The following is a 13,677-nucleotide window of genomic DNA, read 5'->3' as shown; positions in this document are numbered from 1 at the left end:
AACGAGGGTATACAACAGGTGAGTTATTGTATTATAATGATCATAATTTTAGTTTTCTTGTGTATGAACCTAAGACATTATGTAAATTTTGTCAGTTTGTTTTATAGAAGTGTTTATTTAATTTTACACTTACTGTTAAGGACTTAAAATCTCAAAAAGGCGTTTTCATTTTCCCTATTTTAATAGTAATCTCTTTTGTACCAAAATAAAGTATTTGTAAATACTGCTATTTTAATGAAGACATTTGTTCTTTGACATTCACATTTTGAATTTTAACACGTATATTTCGTACAACACAAAGTAGAACTTGTAAGAGAACTTTTTGCGAAAAAATACAAACACGTAAAGTACAATATCCGAACATGAAGGATTATCTAATTGTTGCACTGGAATTGATACCAAGTAATTACATTTAATTTTAACAACTACTGTAAACACGCCATCTGTATTAGAAAAACATAATTCCATATGTTACGAAATATTAATAATTCCCGTATTATAATCTTTATAAATAATTTGTAGCAACCATTTGGCTTAAAAATGTTCAATCGAAGGATTCAAAATTATACTATTTAGAAAGTTTAAATTTCATAAATCTTAAAATGAATTATTATATCATAACAAAACTGTAGGGTATCAACAAGCAAGTTGATAGACAGAAAAAAGTCAAGCCATCACACAAACTGTAACTGATAATTAAAAGTAGTACTTTCCAAAGGTAGAACTTTAAGTGAAAACAAACGAATAATTTGAATTATTATTATTATATGCTTTTTAAAAGTTGATTAAATCAAGAAGTTTGAGTTTCTTCCTTATAAACTAATAAAAAGCAAGAAGGTCTATGAGTAAAACCACCCGAAAAGTAAGCCTTTTCCTTCCACCGCTGTTAATAAAAGGAGCCCTACCAGCTGGATGATTATATGGTGATGCTTTCATTTCTGTGCTTAGACTGGTGAACAATATGGTGCCTATCACATCTCAGCAGGTACTCCGGAATAAGGCCTATCCAGAGTTACCTCATGAGATTAGATCGCCACCATGCAAACAGTGTGGAAGTGAGTGTAAGGTGCAAGAAGAAAATCATGCAAAGAAGGCATATATATACATGCAAGTTTTCCAAACCTTGATCGAAACCATCAAGCGAAGCATCTTCTCAACCTAAGAAAAAAATTTCATTAAAGCACAACAAAGTTTCTTATATTATTTTTCTCTACTTTATGTTAACATGCAAATAATTATTTTTAAATTCGGAAATCACTTTTTTTTCTTACTCAAGCAACGAAATTGACGTCAAGAATAGAATAAACTGGATGACATAGAACATCAAATCTTAATGAATAAAAAGTGTAATTCCTAGAGATAAGAATGGTGTTCGTATTAATATATTTTAGCGCTTTATTGCTGCAGACGCTTCATTAATTTTGAATTCGATATAATAAGGGCAGAATTCCTTAAATGTCACGAGAGTTCTCCTTGAGAATGATAAACCAACCCTGTATGACTGATGCGGTAGAAATGCTATATAGTACTTAATAAAACAGATAAAAAACATTGCTTGAAATTGGGGCAAGTAAGGTTTCAAAAAATGTTTTATCAAAATCTTCTTTCCATATCATATCTAGAATACACAAATACGTCAATACTCCAAAGAAACACCTTTATTTGTTCATCTCACGGTTTTGGATAACAGATCGTTTTTAGACGTTGATAAGCATCTTATTGCGTATTAAGATACACATACGTTTTTGAGTTGAAAAGGTTTTTTCTTTTCAAGTTTTGTTTCCTTCAATTAATATCCATCTATGACTGTAAGTTATTTTACGTAAAGATCAGAATATCAAAGATGCCTTCGTTTTGTGAAAAGGTTTCCGACATTAAAATAAAACAAGGAACTTTTACTCCATTCTTGAAGCCAGTTGACTGGCGATTACAATTGTATTACAAAGTATTTTAAACAAAGCAGTCCTCACAATTTTCCATTAGCATAAAACATATCGTTATCGAGACAGTGATGTAGACTTTGATCGCGGAGTAGGTTAAAAAAGGTTAAATAAGTAAGTGGATAGGAAGAAAAAAATACCACTTAATATACCCCTCTCCCTATATGTTTTAAAGGTGCAACTGTATATCAATTAAAAATATAATAATTTAAAATGCAGCGGTAAGGCCCGTTATGTTTGTTCAGGATAACTTATGCCATTGTTATAAATACTTCAGGCCTGGCATGGCCAGGTGGTTAGGGCGCTTTACTCACAATCTGAGGGTCGCGGGTTCGAATCCCCATCCCACCAAACATACTCGCCCTTGGGGGCGTTATAATGTGACGGTCAATCCCACTATTCGTTAGTAAAAGAGTAGCCTAATTGGCTGTGGGTGGTGATGACTAGCTGCCTTCCCTCTAGGTACGGCTAGCGCAGATAGCTCTCGTGTAGCTTTGCGCGAAATTCAAAGCAAACCAAACCATAAATATTTCAATGTAATTTTTTATAGAATTTTTAGTGAGATGATCCAGAGAGAAAGCACATCTTCAAAACAGATTGAGCTTTGTTCGACAGTGTGTCTGAGTCATAGTTATTACTAATGTTGTAATCGTTTCAGCTACAGAAGAGCGTTTCACACGAGAGATATGTCAGCATAAGAAAGAACTGGAGCGTGGATTCTGTTGCAAAACGATTTATAGTAAGAATGTCGTGATCAAAGTAAACCACTCCTCCCTGCATGCTCTCTTTGATCCATCTAATATACAAGGACAGTGGTTTCCCAGTACCCATTTCATCAGTCCAATCACAAAGATACACATAGGCACTGCATCCGGCAACTTAACGAATAGTTCTTCCTAAAGAATAGCCGTATCAGGCTTCAGGTGCTTGAGCATGTGATGATTGGACAGAAGGTGTGACTGGAAACATTATCTTTGTGAACCTGTATGTTGTTGGCGTCGTTTCCGAACGATCCTTCTTGATTATATTGCGTAATGTTGTCTGAGTCATGTGAACTGTTCATGCCATTGATTCTCACCTCTTACAAGATACCACACTTTGTTTACCATGGCTTTTTCACAAATTTTTCCGAGTGTCTGTTTGGATGGTTCTGGTGTTCCATGGTTTTCCAATGCTATTAAATACAAGGGATATCTCTATCTTGGAAATTCTAACTCATCGATCTGAACATATCTCTATATGATCTGAGTGTATGAATATTTTGCGTCGGTGGCGCCACACTACTTACGTATAGTGCCAAACAAGGTAAAAATGTAGTTCTCATACATTCTCTACCACCGCGGCTTTATATTGGCTGTGGTTTTCACATGACTTTCTGATCTGCATATTCAAAATCATTTTAATATATTGTACTGAACCCTTTGTATTTTCACCAAAATGTCCTTTCTTGATTTCCCAAAAATTGAACTAATTACGTTGAAGGAACGAAAAAGGAATTACAGTAGAATGCCTGATGCAGGATGTGTATAGATTTATATAAAAATGACATATGAACTTTGTCGAACCACAAGATTAAGCATCACATAAGCAAGGTGGTTAGAAAACTTTGGCACTGTTTCTTTCTGTTCAAAAAGCAATATTCGAATATCATAAAGTAAGCAAATTTAATGGAAATATATGATAGCTTTAATCAGGATTGTGTTACATTTCCAGGAGCCTAATAAAGCTACTTTTGTATTTATGGCAAAGTTACTAAGGCTATCTGCTGCTATCCCTAATTTTGAACTACTGGAAGGCAGCTAGACAGCAGCACTCCACCATCCACGCCAAGGGATTGGCTGCCTCTCTTATAATGCGCCTATCCACAGCTTAAAGCATGGGGAATATTTTTTGGTATCACACGAATTCAAACCTGGCTGATCAACTTCAAAATCAAGAGCTTTCCCACAGGGCCGAGTTTCAGGTGTAGTCGCTCATTGATCATTTTGTTTCAGAATTACAGGCAAAGCTACACAAGGGCATAGCTCTTCTTTAATTTTGAGCTGATAGACTAGACTGGAGGAAAGGTTGCTAGTTAAGAGCATCAACTGCCAGTTGTTGTTTGACCGAATAGTTGTATTTGATTGTCATGGCTCCAAAGTATGTGACAACAGCTCGCGAACCGTGAATTCTCGGATTCACAGTTCGGATACACTAACCAGTAACCCACGCCCGGCCTGGTCATTTTAGAAATCAACTTATTGGTACATTTTTTGACGAGGTCTTACGTATCTCAGAAATTACAAGTGGAAAATTTATGTTTGGGACAATTTCAAATCGACGCCTTAAAGATAGTAATATTAAGATAATCTATTTCAAGTAATTTAGAGAAAACGGAAAAATCTCATGTAAAAAAATATGAGGGGGGGTCTAATAGCCGTGAAAAAACAACAAAACATATTTTAATGACGCAGTTGACAACCGAATAAAAAAGACCTTAATTGTACTTGTTTGAGGTTAACCTCGTGTAAATTCCACTTTTTTGTCTGTACTCTCTTCTCTCACTTTTCCCCAGACTGTTACAAGCATGACATATTGAAAAGGGAAAAGCTTGAAGAACAATACAAAAAAAACAAACAACAAAAAAAAAAACAGCCACATATCTGACTCGAGTAAAACAAGGAAAGTCCGATATCCCAAAAGTCCACAAGTTAAGTACTACAGCCAATGGTCTGCATGAACTCTTAAGCCAAGCCAGGTGTATAGGTTTCTGCACTGTCTTTTGATTGAGCTATCTTTCAAGAATGCCACAGAGAAACACATTCAAGGACAAATGTAGTCTTTACTTGTGTAAAAGGATTAGCACATGTATACGGTATTGAGACGTCCTTTATATTATTTGAATAAACCTAAATAAAAACAGTTATGAAATGGTGAAGCTGATGGCTGTTACGGTTATTGCACTTCGGTAAAAAATATGAAAAAATGTGCACATTCATGACTATCGCAGACGATAAAATTTGCTAGTACATTAGCAACACTTACACATAACTGTTTATAGCACTTTATCATGACTAATTGTTAAGTGTAAATACATTTCATTATAGCGGTCTAGTTGAACTATGATGACGCCATTTTTGGTCTCGGGAAACATCCGGGCCTTACTAGACATAATAAAACTTGTGATTATATACAATACACATAATCCCAGTGACAGTTTTAAACTATTGTATTTGCTCTTCGCAAGTAAAAATAAACACATAACACGGATGTAATAAAAAAACATCGTTTAATAATACACAATAAATATTAAAAAAAATAGTCACAAAATGCAATAAAAAATGTTTGTTTTACCTGTATAAAGATGACGTATAAACGAGACTGGGAACATTCTTATACACTACGTGTTTCAACGTTTTACTTCGTCATCAGGAATGCATGATATACTTCCTTATATTGTAAATTATTAAGTAAATCAAAATTTGTATTGTATTTTGGGACTGGGGACAGTCTCATTTTTAAATATTTGTTGTGTATTATTAAACGTTTTTTTTATAATACATCTATGTTATTGAAAACTTACACGAGTGTCATCCCATCTGAAACTTACTTTAGTTGTTGTTTGTTTTAACGTAAAGCTATACAATAGGCTGGCTATCTGCACACTGTCTACTGCAAGGAATCGAACCCTGGATTTTAGCGTTGGAAGTCAGTAAACTTAACGCTGATCCACGGTGGGAAAACATGAGGTTCCACTTCAACCTTTTAGGGGTAGTGTACGCTCCTTGTAAACGTATTATTAGATTGAAAACTGTTTCACAAAATAAATACATTATGAACGGGAAGATTTTTTGTAAATCATACATCTATATTTCAACAAATTTTAATATGTAGTATGCTTGTGAATAGGATAAGATATATAGTCTTTTGTACGGAGCTGTTCAACTCATCAAACTTGAAGGACGAGAAAAATAAACAATTCTTGATTCTACAGTTTTTGCTCAATATCCCTGTGTGCATATATGTATGTATGTGGGGTTTATATAGAACCGATAAATAAAACCAACATTATATGTGATATTCGCAGAAAGCAACAATGTTAACATATAGAGGAAAAAAGTTATCAGTTCAGTTACTGATGGGAAATATTTTTTCTTTGATCATAAGAAAAAAAAAAGGAAAACGGGTTTTTTGTTCTATGCCCATCGCTGCTATCGAAGCCAGATTTTTAGTGTTATAAGCTCTCATATTTACCGTTGAGCCCCCTGGGGCAAATATTTGTTTGTTTGTTGTTAAGCACAAAGCTACATAGTTACAAGTTCTAAGACTTACCGTTGAATCAGAACTATTTTCCAACAGCTTCGGTGCTTCAATCTTTTACTTTCAGTTTCCTGTTCTGTTGGAGCTTCTTTGTTCCTAAAATGCATGGTTTAGGGTTATCGGTCACTGAATAACTTTTTGGAAATAAAATCTGATTGCACTTTGCACATAAAATTAGTAAAAGAGCACACCACATAAAAATAAAGTTTTAAAGCTACAGTGTTTTAATAGAAAGCCAGTGACGAAAAAAGTATTTATCATGGAGGTTGATTTGGCAGGAAGCAAGCATATGGCGGCGAGAGAAAACCGAGGACGGCCGGAACAAGACCTAATAATATGAGCACACACACACAAAACGGCCGATATGGGATTTATGGTCCATCATGGCGGCGGGTGATCTATAAATCCAATGCCTAAGATTAGGTGTTGGGGGAATCGGGAGTTGGCGCCAATAGTGCTAGTGCTCTATGATGCTCTACTAATTTGAAAATTGAATGACTGACGGGTTAATGTTTTATAAAGTCCATCTTGGATTATAAGTCCTTAGAACGATGTTTGTGATAGGTATTGACGTGGGATGGACTGTTGGATGAGAGGTGGCAAAAAAAGGAGAACTGGGTATCTGCTTCAACATCATGGAAGCACAAGTGCAGTTTTGAATACCATAGACGTGACCGACTACATCATAGATGACGTCATAGTTATAAACGCCAAGAAATGCTGTAGGAAGGGAACGATCAAGAGTGTTTGTTCTCTCATCATAATTGAAGTTATTATTATTTTTAACAATAAGCCAAGCGTGTATATCGCTGCATGTCATATACGTAAGTAACTGAGCAGAGTGTAAATAGGAGTCGTCTGCTGTTGAAATAAGCTTTTGTTATCTGACCAGTTTGTTAAATTCCACTGATAATATCGGTTTCTGCTTGATCAGGTTGTGTCACTTCTGAAAAGATACGGTTATCAATGGTTAATATGTGAAACCAAATATTGTTCTTTCAGGGTTAGGTAATAAGGCTTGCAATGATTCGTGAATATGGAAAGTATGCTTGCTTCCATTACTTGCAAAATTATTTGTCGATTTACAATACACGGAGATGTTAAAGTCAGTTTGGACAAAACTGGCGCTACTGTGATAAATAGAAAAAACGTCGAAGTTAGCTTTTCTGAGAATGATTTAAACATGTCACGTGGTAGTCGACTATAACTTAATGGATTTGTAGTAATTTAAAAATCAATTATAAGCTAACGGAAAGCTAAAGATAAAAAAAACAACATGTTCTAAGTAAAATTAAAAGAACCCTGAATATTTCCTTAGCTAAGCAATTATTTTTTTTTGGGGGGGGGGGGGAGATAGAGCAGGATAGAGTGAATAAAAATTTGACAAATACAACAAAGGTAATGACATAACTAACATAATTTCTCAAAATATATGAATGCAGACTCTGTTCATACCAGTTCAAGTTGATTCCGTAGTTTCATTTTGCAAATAATGACGTACTTTAAGTTGCCTTTTCATTGGTTCTTTAACTAGGAATATTAAGTCTCATATCCTTGTTCTACACTTCCTTACAAGTTACATAGCTTCTGAGAGTCAAGTGAACTTGCACTGATACTTGGAAAATGTAGCCTGCGTGATCAAAGAGATTTAATCACTTTATTGTGTCGAACATAATTTTGTGGCCAATATTCTTCTTGTATTTCGAAGCTCTTACAGTAATAAAATGTGCAATAAATAACGGCCAATGTTAAGAGCAAACTTTACGATATTGTGCCAGTAAAGTTATGATAATAATTATAAATAGATAATCGGTGTTAAGTTTAGAATAAAAAACTAAATGATGTTGTGCTATTAGTCCTTACCCCCAAAATCTGATTCGAAAATGACTTGAATAAAATCAATAATAAATATGATTTATTTACTTAATCTGGTTCACAGCATAACAGTCGTTGTTCGTGAAAGTTCGTGGAATGAATAGCACCTAAACCACTAAGTCTCTCGAATTCCAGGGCCCCGGCATGGCCAGGTGGTTAGGGCGCTTGACTCGCAAGCTGAGGGTCGCGGGTTCGAATCCTTGTCTCACCGAACATGCTTGCCTTTTCAGCCGTGAGGGCGTTATCATGTGACGGTCAATCCCACTATTGGTTAATAAAAAAGTAGCTCAAAAGTTGGCGGTGGGTGGTGATGAATAACTGCCTTCCCTCTAGTCTTTCACTGCTAAATTAGGGACGATTAGCAAGCCTGATGAGAACTGACATGTGGTGAAATGCTTCGTCGGCGTTGGATATGGCAGATGTAATATAGTTGATATATCATAACATATTCTTCCATTGCTTTCACTCACAGGTTCTTAGAACAATATATGTTGCATACATTTTTCACAAGTCTTCCAAGGCGAGTGTTGTACGGTTCTATTTAAAAACACGAACAAGTTTAGGTACACAGGTACCCATTAAAAAGGCTTCATGAATACAAAAATCCCGTGGATACTTGGTTTATATGCATAAAATACATAAAAGTTTAAGATTAATGTTTAACACATCGACTGCCTTTATCATCTCCAAGTCAGGACACAAATTAATGACTAGTCAAATACTATGATGAGGAGCTGCAGATAATAGTTCAAAGATTGTGTGGTGGGGATGGGGGCTATGAAGTGTGGATTTACTTAATACTTGTTTTTCATATGATTTATTCAAGGAAACGTACAGGACAAAACTTAACTTGAAGAGGCACTTTTCCTATACTCTTTTGTTACAGTTGGAAAATAGTTAATGGGAAATGTTAATATGGGCTGGGCGTGACCCATTAGTTAGCGTACCCGGACTGTGAATCCAAGGATTCGTGGTTCGCCGCTCGTTGATGCAAAATCGTGCTCAGCATATTGGGTCCGTGGGTATCTTATAAGATTAAGGTTAAGTCCCACTAATCGGTCAAATAAGAGCAACCCAAGGATTGGCGGTGGGTATTGTTGGCTAACTTGCCTGTAGTCTTAAGAGTTCAAAATTGTGGGCGATTGTGTGAAAATAGCCTTTTGTGTAGCTTTATGTGAACATTCTGAAACAAACAAACACTGTCAGTATAGAGCATTGAATTAGAACGGGGAAATCTAGTATAAAAAATAGCATAATGGTGGTGGCTCGAAAAATAATGAAATCGAAGACATCTTTGTAACAATTACAAAGTTACTCACTTATGTAACATTCGAAAAAAGAAAGAGTCTTTCGGTCGCACTTGTTCAAGCGACAAAGAACATTCATATGAAAGACGTGTGTTTTTATAGTGATGTTACAGAGTAGAAGTTCCATTTAATGTTTTAAACAAGGCTGCTGTGATATTGTTTATGAACAATATGCTGCACAAGGAACAAAACATTACCGTTGTCCCGCCTGTATAAAAGGTGTGCCTGCCTCGATAAAGGCCTTTGCGCGAATAAAGCCTGGGTAAGCGTTACCATAGCAACATGTGCAGGCCTTCCGCAGATGGCAAAACCAACGCATTACTTTGGAGATGTGCCAACAATAATTCCCTATATAATACTGCTTAAACACCTACATTGTAGCTGTACAACAATGCGGACGTTCAAGTTACTTGCGATTGTTATGGTATTTTGAAATTCGACGATCAACTCACTGTCTTATTTAAAGCTCAGTTTCTAACATCAGATATCTAAACAGATATTTGAGGTTAAATAAATATGGTTGTAAATAACTACCGAGTTTGTTTAGTTCAAATTACGTGATTTATATCACCAGGAAATAACTGTCCCGACACATACAGAAATATATATCTTATCAAACACGAGCACAAAGATCATGAATGTTTTCCTATCTAAAAACAGGATGACATTAGCTCAGGTGCAGAATTAGACTGAAAGCGGTTTATGTCTGGCATGGCCTGGTGATTAGGACGCTCCACTCCTAAGCTGTGGGTCACGGGATCGAAACGCGTCACCGAAACGTGCTCGCCCCTTTCAACCGTATGGGAATATATGATGTGATAGTCAATTCCACTATTCGTTGGCAGAGAGTTGGCGGCGGGTGCTGTGGCTAATTAGCTACCTTCCTTCTAAGTCTACCACTTCTAAATTAGGGACGGCTAGCGCAGGTAACCCTCGAGTATCGATGCGCGAAATTCAACAGACGAAGAAAAAACAGAAAGCATTACGTTGTAGTGCCTTAGGAAACATGGAAAAGCAAATACAGCTTGATAATTTCTAGTGAAGACCTTTGGATCAACTGGAAGTGAAGTGGTGATATCAGCTGCTCGAGGCTTTTGGATCAACTGGAAGTGAAGTGGTGATATCAGCTGCTCGACATACACCTGCAGATGCTCAACTCAAACTAAATTCATTTCGATAAAACTGGCTTTGGTTTGTTGTAAGACATTAAGTTGCTCCTGAAGATAAGAAGTTATTACGTGATAAAACTGGCTTTGGTTTGTTGTAAGACATTATATTGCTCCTGAAGATAAGAAGTTATTACGTGATAAAACTGGCTTTGGTTTGTTGTAAGACATTAAGTTGCTCCTGAAGATAAGAAGTTATTACGTGGTAATTTTATCTCTTATGATAATATATTTCATTTCACAAAATCCAGGTCTATAATTAATCATTAAAAAAGAAACCGCATACTAAAGCAAGATATATATATATAATCGAGTAGTTAAAAGTGATTTGTTAATATTGTCAAGCGGTTTACCTTAATTGTCCCGCTCCTTTAAACGGGGTTCGAACCTAAATACACGTCAATGGTAACACCTCCCATAGCGACATCTTTTGGACTAAAACACAACTAACATGTTAATAAGTGCTAAGTAATTCATTAGTTATTTTACTTCGGTTTGTTTGTTCACTGCGGGGAATCTAACCTCGGCCTTTAGCGTTGTAAGTCCGTAATCTTACCGCTGTCTCAACGGGGGACTTCATTTCTGCATTGTTTAAGTTCAACGATATAATAATTATTCCACGAATCAGAAGACAGATTCAAGAATTTTCTCGGAAGTGTTGCTACTCCATTTGCTAGTTTTGGCACATTTACAAGAAACGTGAACACTGTCTTCTCCTGAAAACATAATGCTAACGAGGTTAAATGCCGCTTCATGTTGGCAACTAGAAATGTATGAGGATATATTTTATACACTCTATGTATATATATCTAAATATATCTTTTCGTATAAAAATCAGGCTACTTTGTTCAAAATCTGTCCTTTTATAAAAAAGTCTTAAATTCGAAGTTCATTAGACTGTTTTTGAATAACATTTTAAGGTTTTGGTTACTTACTTACCAACTAGGAAAAATCATAGGTTGATAAAGTTTTTAAATCTGCTCTACCAGTGACTTATAGCCGTGCCTTATATATGACGTTATCAATAATTCGCTTCATATTATTGTGTTTGCACTAACTTCGTTGTAACTCTGTGACAAATGTATTATTTTTAATCTTTGAATTTTAGGGTGATATAGAATCCAAGCACTTTTATTTTGTTTGTTTGTTTGTTGTAGAGCAAAGCTACGCTGATCTATCTGCTGTGTCCACTGCGTGGAATCGACCCTCTGATTTTAACATTGTAAGTGCGTAACTTGTCGCTGTCCTACCGGGAGACTTTCATTTTACTAATGACTAATTTTTGTATTTTATCATTATGCTAAAAATTATTGTATTGTCATATGTTAGTGGAAGGTTTTGAATATAGTAATGTACATTCTTAAACAAATTATAGCTAAGAAATAAAACTTACTTTGGATTGTGTAAAACAGTTTACCAAATATAGCCAGCATTATTGATAGGATACGATAAAGTGTAAAACAGTTTACCAAATATAACCAGCATTATTGATAGGATACGATAAAGTGTAAAACAGTTTACCAAATATAGCCAGCATTATTGATAGGATACGATAAAGTGTAAAACAGTTTGCCAAATATAATCAGTATTATTGATAGGATACGATAAAGTGTAAAACAGTTTACCAAATATAACCAGCATTATTGATAGGATACGATAAAGTGTAAAACAGTTTACCAAATATAGCCAGCATTATTGATAGGATACGATAAATTTATCGTATCCTATCAATAATGCTGGTTATATTTGGTAAACTGTTTTACACTTTATCGTATCCTATCAATAATGCTGGTTATATTTGGTAAACTATTTTACACTTTATCGTATCCTATCAATAATGGTGGCTATGTTATCGTTTGGAGAACTATTTAAAAACTTTAACGTGGACTTGCTAAGCCTTATTCTGTTTTACGATGTAACTACAAATATGTTAATTGAAGTAGTTGTCTTACCTCGAACCACATCACTAGCACACTCCTGGCCTGTTCCAGTAGTGACAAAACTCCAATTGTAACGGAAGTTCGCAAGAGACTCCTGTCTTTGCTCCCCTTCGTATAGTCAGCCAACTGGGGATTAAATTACAAACGGCGGATCGCAAGCGTCACACACGAAAATGCACCTGTGTTCGCCAACGTAGTGTAACGGTCAGGTGCTTGGACATAAACATCTGTGTCATATGACTAAAATGGAAAGTAGAACAAAGAACAACAACAAGAGAGAATATCCAGTGACAACCGCAAAAGGCTTCACAACTATCATCCATAAATAACGTTTCCACCACCTGTTGACTTTCAGAATGTGATGAAAAGTCTCTTTGTTTTGTGACATATTGTAGACGCAAATAGAAGTTACATACTATAATGAGTAATCTATTATTTTCAACTAAAAAATATTTTATGCTAAAATATAACATAGCTAATAAAGATTAGCTTCAGAGCCTGTATACCAGAATAAACCTAGTAACGCAGAATAGGTTTCTAATGGCTCTGGTGAAACACGTGGTGAGCAGAGTAAAGACAGTCCATTGTGTTTGTTTGTTTGTAGTTAAGCTTAAAGCTATAAAATGGGCTGTCTGTTCTGAGCCCACCACGGGTATCAAAAACCGGTTTTTAGCGTTATAATCCCGTAGACTTACCATTGTGCCACTGAGGGCGGACAACGAACATAATGTCAGTATTTCGATTACTTGGATAGTTGCAATAATCAAAAATAGTAATAACTGGAAACACCGATTTCGTGATTTGCGACACTAACTGATCAAGCTGAGCTAACTTGAATTAATCAAAACTAATGAAAAATCATTATGGCAATATTCCAATTACTGGATAGTTGTATAATCAAAAATAGTAATAATCGTAAACACTAATTTTGGCCCTCCGGTGGGTCAGCACTAAGTCTGAAATTTGGGGTTGGATTCCCGCTGTGACTAGAGCGTAGATACTCCATTATTTAGTTTCATAGTTAATAACAAACAAAAAACTACTGTGAAGCTGGAAAACGTTAATAGTAATGATTGTGGCTTCAGAGTGTGCTTAAATACTTGTGAATTGAACATCAAGAACATTTTAAATATTTTGCATGCACATGTGA

At 35.5% G+C, this 13,677-nt stretch overlaps 1 long non-coding RNA gene across 1 annotated transcript; it reads right to left on the bottom strand.

Annotated features, from left to right (window-relative positions):
- Positions 1–245: 245 nt before the first annotated feature.
- Positions 246–13,048, bottom strand: LOC111087626. Its single transcript, XR_002612288.1, has 3 exons — positions 12,540–13,048; positions 6,252–6,335; positions 246–1,158 (listed from the first exon to the last, which is right to left on the bottom strand). It is a non-coding gene; the product is annotated as an uncharacterized LOC111087626 (long non-coding RNA).
- Positions 13,049–13,677: the final 629 nt, after the last annotated feature.

The sequence above is a fragment of the Limulus polyphemus genome, unplaced genomic scaffold, assembly GCF_000517525.1.
Source record: "Limulus polyphemus unplaced genomic scaffold, Limulus_polyphemus-2.1.2 Scaffold2395, whole genome shotgun sequence".
Classification (NCBI taxonomy): Eukaryota; Metazoa; Arthropoda; class Merostomata; order Xiphosura; family Limulidae; genus Limulus; species Limulus polyphemus.
The sequence above is the reverse complement of the archived record's forward strand: the minus strand, read 5'-3'. Positions and strand labels throughout refer to the sequence as shown.